This window comes from Anolis sagrei, chromosome 6 (assembly GCF_037176765.1).
Source record: "Anolis sagrei isolate rAnoSag1 chromosome 6, rAnoSag1.mat, whole genome shotgun sequence".
NCBI classification, from domain to species: Eukaryota; Metazoa; Chordata; class Lepidosauria; order Squamata; family Dactyloidae; genus Anolis; species Anolis sagrei.
The window spans coordinates 105,563,752-105,569,751 of NC_090026.1; the positions used below are offsets into that span (position 1 = coordinate 105,563,752).

The window sequence follows — 6,000 nt, forward strand, 5'->3', positions numbered from 1 at the left end:
GTACAGTGGGCTACCAGAAAGTACAGGTGACACCATCTCAGTCACTCATGCAGATGATTTTGGAGTACCGTAAATACTCATGTTAATGTTGCTTTGCATGCCAGCTGCCATTTCCCCGCAGTCATTCAAAAAATGGCAAAGGCAGCAACATGGCAGAGACAAAGGAGGTAGGTGCTTTTTTTATATTCTCAGATTGAATGAACTAGGCCCTTGCCCTTTGACACTTTACTCAGAGAAAGGGATGAATTCTTTTTTTATATAACAGTTAATGTGCAGTACTCATACTGACCCATGAATAAGCGAACCCAGATTTTTTGGACTAACTTTTTGACTAAAATTTCTAGCCTTATACATATGTATACAGAATACAGCAGAGTTTCGCTTATCCAACCTTTGCTCATCCAACGTTTTGTATTATCCAATGCAGTCTGCCTCCTGCCCGGATTCACAGCTGTTTCAATACATTGCGATGTTTTGGTGCTAAATTTGTAAATACAGTAATTACTACATAATGTTACAGTGTACTGAACTGATTTTTCTGCCAGTCTGTTGTAAAACATGATGATTTGGTGCATAATTTGTAAAATCATAGCATAATTTGACATTTAATAGTCTTTTCCTTAATCCCTCATTATCCAACATTTTTGCTTATCTCGCTTATGCTGGCCCGTTTATGTTGGATAAGTGAGACTCTACTGTACTTTGGGTTTTGGAATACCCTGTATGGGATGATTTATTTATTATTTATGACATTTATATACCACCCTTCTCACCCTGAAGAGGACTCAGAGCGGCTTGCAAGTAATATGTAAATACAACATATTATTACCATAGCACAGTATTAGTACTATATATTACTATATTGTACTATACCATTATACTCTAATATTATTAGTAATATTACATGAAATATAAAATATATAATTATGCCATATTAATATTAGTAGTATTTTATTGTATTACATCAAAATATTATCAATAGTCTATGTATATACAATATAGTTATTTTATTATATTATATTATTAGCACAATGCAGGAGACAAGGTGGAACTGTCTTCCTGGCCCCCTCCCTTCACTCTGGTCTCAGAGCATCAGTTGGTGCTGAGGGGAGGGGCTCCCAACTGATGACACTGGAGACAAGGTGGAACTGTCTTCCTGGCCCCTCTCTTCACTCTGGATTATGAGCCTGGAAATTATTTTGTAAAGAGATCCTCAAATGAGAAGTAACACATTGCAGTCAACAAGCTAAAATGTCAGCAACAAACAGTTCAGAAACCTCTGCAGCACAGCAACACAGACAAGTGTTGTTTCAAAGGATGACTCTCTTCATGTTGCTGCATTTCAACAATGGCACTGGGTTTTCCTTTTTTCTCCACTCCCTATGACAGCTTGTTATGTAATCCAACCTGCTATGGAAAAGGGGGTTTTGCATAATGAGAGAAAAAAGACAGGTCGTCAGATTTGTGTGCAATGAGACGACAGGGAGATGGATGCTCGTCTCATAGCCAGCCTGTGAACAAGTTGTCATTACCCCAGCTGTGCTCTTCTGCCTGGAGGTCTGTACTTCTCTTAAATAATAACATGCAGGAAGCATCTCTCCCCCCGCTTCCTAAGCCCTCCCGTCAGGCAGGCAGCAATTGCCCTAAGTGCGGCACGCTTGAGTAGGTCTAGTTTGGAGGTTTGTGCCCAGCCGCCTTTATTAGAGCCTCAGCAGCGCCCCTGTGTCTAACAAGGATCAGGCAAGAGGATTAAGCACTGTGACAAAAAAGACCTAATAAGAGAGAGGCCGGGGTGACTAAATCTATGCTGGCTAGTTCAACAAGAGATTCACACTGTTCAGCATGCAGTCTTCAGGCAAGAAGCCGACAGGGAAGCATGCTGGCGCTGTGATTAGCAGTAACCCCCTGACCAATGTTGCTATGAAGATCATATTTCACTCAGAGGCTTATTCTGCAATTGCAAATTGGATTTTCCATTTTATTACCTGCAAAAAAAGAACCACAGACACTTGTCTCTAAAGCCACCGACACAGTAAGCGCTTGCTTATACTTATAATTCTGAAAGCGCTGCCATCGGGAGAAGGGAAACAAGCCATCCGCTGAAACTCACACAAATAGAAAAAGAAATTCAGCAAGATGCATCGTGTGCATCTCTGCACAAAGTGTAAGCATTCATATTCCAAAATCCCACCTGGAGAGTATATAGTGGAGCACTCCAACAACGAATTAACTGAGCAGTTGGCTGCCCATACTAAATCACACTCAGATTGAGCTTTGACTTCCTCGCCTCTCAAGCATATTTCCATTGCAGCTACCAAATATGATTTTAAAACTCATCTAAATAGACTACTCCTAAAGCAACATCCATGGGTTTGGAGGTGTCTAACATGACCAACTTCCTTTGGGGGATAATGCAGCAAAGGTGAAATATGGTGCCATGGGTCAGAATGTATAGTTCCAGGAAAGGCCATCAAAATGCAAGTTAATAACAGTATTATTATTTTTTGTAATGGAAATTGTTTGCATTTTTAGCTTGAAGGGCACAATGTTATTAAATGCCAGTACATGCCAAAAAGCAGTGTGGGAAGTTATTCAATGTAATAAAACTTGTATCTTTTCAAGATACTCTCAAGTTTAAAAGGAACCAAATAATGGAGGAATACATAGCACCAGTAGATAATATTGATATCCTGTACTGACTGTAGTTATCCGTTGTTGTTGTTATATGTCCAAATAGATTTTTATCAAAGGGAGCAAGGCTTCAGAAGAGGTTTGCCACTGCCTGCCTCTAAGGCTGAGAGAGTGTGTCTCACCCAAAGTCATCCTGTGTGCTTCCATGGTCGCTGAACCTTGGTTCCTCAGACTCCTAGCCCAACTCTCAACCCACTATATCAGTGGTTCTCAACCTGGGGTCCCCAGATGTTTTTGGCCTTCAACTCCCAGAAATCCTAACAGCTGGTAAACTGGCTGGGATTTCTGGGGGTTGTAGGCCAAAAACATCTGGGGACCCCAGGTTGAGAACCACTGCACTATATCATGCTGGGCTAAAGTCTTCACGAGCCCCGTGGTAAAACTCTGGCCGTCCATTCTTCCTCTAATCACAAACTTGCTTGTAGCCATCTGAAATGCATATTGTGGGCAAAGGTTGCACATTTGTCCTTGAGTGCAAATCTTTCAAATACATGTTGAGGGGAACATGGCAGACTCCTCTTTGGGCTCATGGCAAGCAGATGGCTCTGACTGGAGGGAGAGGTTGAAGATGGGAAAGTGGCTGATTTCAAGCAGAAAGGTCTCAGGACTTTGCCACAATCTAGTAAGATGAAATTGGAGGAAGAATGCTTCTGTAACAGCAAAACTGCTCGTGAAAAGACCCCCCCCATGGATGAATTGGGGGTCCTTTGTCTTTTTTAAGCAAATGCTTTAATTACTGAGCCTAAAGTAATGAGTTACGGATTGTCATGGGCCAACAGTAATCTATTAAGCCTTGTTCAGACATTCAGAAGAATGAGTGAGGGATTAACGCAGAGAGTAGAACAAGGCTGCTCAGAAATTTGTACACAGATTTCTTTTTTCATGCCAGGAGCGACTTGAGAGATTGCAAGTTGCTTCTGGTGTAAGAGAATTGGCTGTCTGCAAGGACCTTGCCCAGGGGATGCCCAGATGTGTTTTATGTTTTACCATCCTTGTGGGAGGCTTCTCTTATGTCCCCACATGGGGAGCTAGAGCTGACAGAGGGAGTTCATCTGTGCTCTCCCCTGATTCGATCCTCGACCTGTTGGTCTTCAGTCCTGTTGGTACGAGGGTTTAACCCACTCCGCCACCAGGAGCTCCAGTATTATTTGTGTATCCTTGGGACCAATACCCAAGATTTCACTTAATCAGAGCTAAAAAAATGTTCTCTAGATATTTTCCTCCAGAGTTGTATGCTTCTATTGGGTTTGTAATTATCTATGGTTTCATGTTTCTACAGTAAAGTCCAGAAAGGTATTCTTTGAGGATATTGGGGTCTGTTCATTAGGCTTCTGCATTTTGGCTGAATCTCAAACCATTTCTGATGGTCGGATACCAGTAAACCCCCGTATCTGTTTTCGCACGCCTCTCAAAAACGGATAGCCATTTTCGAAAGCCAAAAAATGTGGCTAGATCTGGCCTTTGGCGGCAATGGGGAGCTTTCCTGGGACCCTTTCCCTTTCCTGGGACCCTTTCCTTTTTTCCTCCATGGGAGCCTAGGTGTCAGCAATAAGATACCACTCTTTCTGCGACCTTTTCCCTTCTGTCTGTAGAGGAGACCAGGTTTAATGCTTTGTGAAAGCTGTTTCTACACTAGAGGAGAGGTGCTGTAGGCAGGTATACACTTTTTCTCCCTGCAGCACATCACATCACTTTCCAAGGCATTTTAGGGAGGTCCAGGGAAGGAAGGGCAATGATCCCTTTGATAAAAATCTATTTGGACATATAACAACAATGGATAACTACAGTCAGCTATCCTCCCTGGGCTTCTTTAAAAGCCCCTCTTTTTTCTCTATTGTAGGGCATGCTTCATTCTTCTTTCTGCTTTCTGTTTCAGGTTTAATGCTTCCTTAAAGCTGTTTCCACTTTCTACTCCAGAGGTGAGGTAACTAACTACTGGTAGTAGTTTTCAGAGAATAAGGGTTTTCTTTTTGTTTGCTGGGATTAATTATTGTTATTGTTATCTTTTAGAAGGAGAGGAAGGGAAGGAGAGAAAAAAGCTAAAAGGGTGACTCCCAAACCCCCAAAACATGCACGTGTAACCCACCCACCCGTCCTGCAAGTCCCCAACTCCCACTCAGTCCCACTAAATAAAAATGATCAAGAAAATAAAGGAAAATAAAAAAGATCAAACTGTGATGCCAAAATAGGGGAGGAGGAGCCGAGATTGGCTGCCATGTGGTCCTGTTACAGAGGGGAATATGTGACGACTGGTCCCTTACTGTGTATGAGCACCCAAACAAACCAAAGAAGCCAGATTGGCTGAAGGAAATGGCTCAAGCCTACTGTTTATCCATCCACATATACATATCCCCATGTGTGTCTGGATCAAACTCCTTCATCACTTAAACAATCTGTATTGATCAGGAAGACTTACAGTCAGAGATTTTACTGATGTTGAATAGCGTATGGGTATAAAATCTTACATGACATGGGATTGTTTTATCAGTGGGCCCAGTAGTCAGAAGGGGGGACCCACAAGGTTGTGGACTGCTTACTTAGGCAATCCCTCATAGTTTGAGGATGATTGTCTTCCAGTTGAGGTGTCTTGGCAGTGGGTCCATAGGTGGCTGTGGAGCCCTATTCTTGATCTGCATGTTCTCCCACAGTTTCTGGGTGAAAGGTGGTCCTGGTCAGGGTTGGCTTGATGTGCCTTCCTCTTGGCATGTTTCTCCTTTTCACCCTCCATTCGTGCCTCTTCGAATTCCACAGCTGTTCACAGCTGACCTCCAGTTAGAGCGCTCAAGGGCCAGTTCTCGGTGTCTATGCCACAGTTTTAAAGGTTGGCTTTGAGCCCATCTTTAAATCTCTTTTCCTGTCCACCAACATTCCGTTTTCCGTTCTTGATTTCAGAATACAGTAACCGCTTTGGGAGATGGTGATCAGGCATTCGGACAATGTGGCCAGTCCAGCGGAGTTGATGGCAGAGGACCATCGCTTCAACGCTGGTGGTCTTTGCTTCTTCCAGCACGCTGACATTTGTCTGCCTGTTTTACCAAAAGATTTGCAGGATTTTTCGGAGACAGCACTGATGGAATTGTTCTAGGAGTTGCGTATGACATCTGTAGACAGTCCACATTTTGCAGGCGCATAGCAGGGTCGGGAGGACAACGGCTTTATAAACAAGCACTTTGGTATCCCTACAGATGTCCAGGTCCTCAAACACTTTGGAAGAATGCTGCACTCGCAGAGCTCAGGTGGTGTTATATTTCAGTGTCAATGTTGACTTTTGTGGAGAGGTGACTGCCAAGGTAGCAGAAATGGTCAACA

General features: G+C 43.0%; 1 protein-coding gene across 1 annotated transcript in view; it reads right to left on the minus strand.

Annotated features, from left to right (window-relative positions):
- The window catches only part of RSU1 (Ras suppressor protein 1), a 102,157-nt gene that overhangs the window by 50,746 nt on the left and 45,411 nt on the right, over positions 1-6,000 (minus strand). The window lies entirely within an intron of this gene.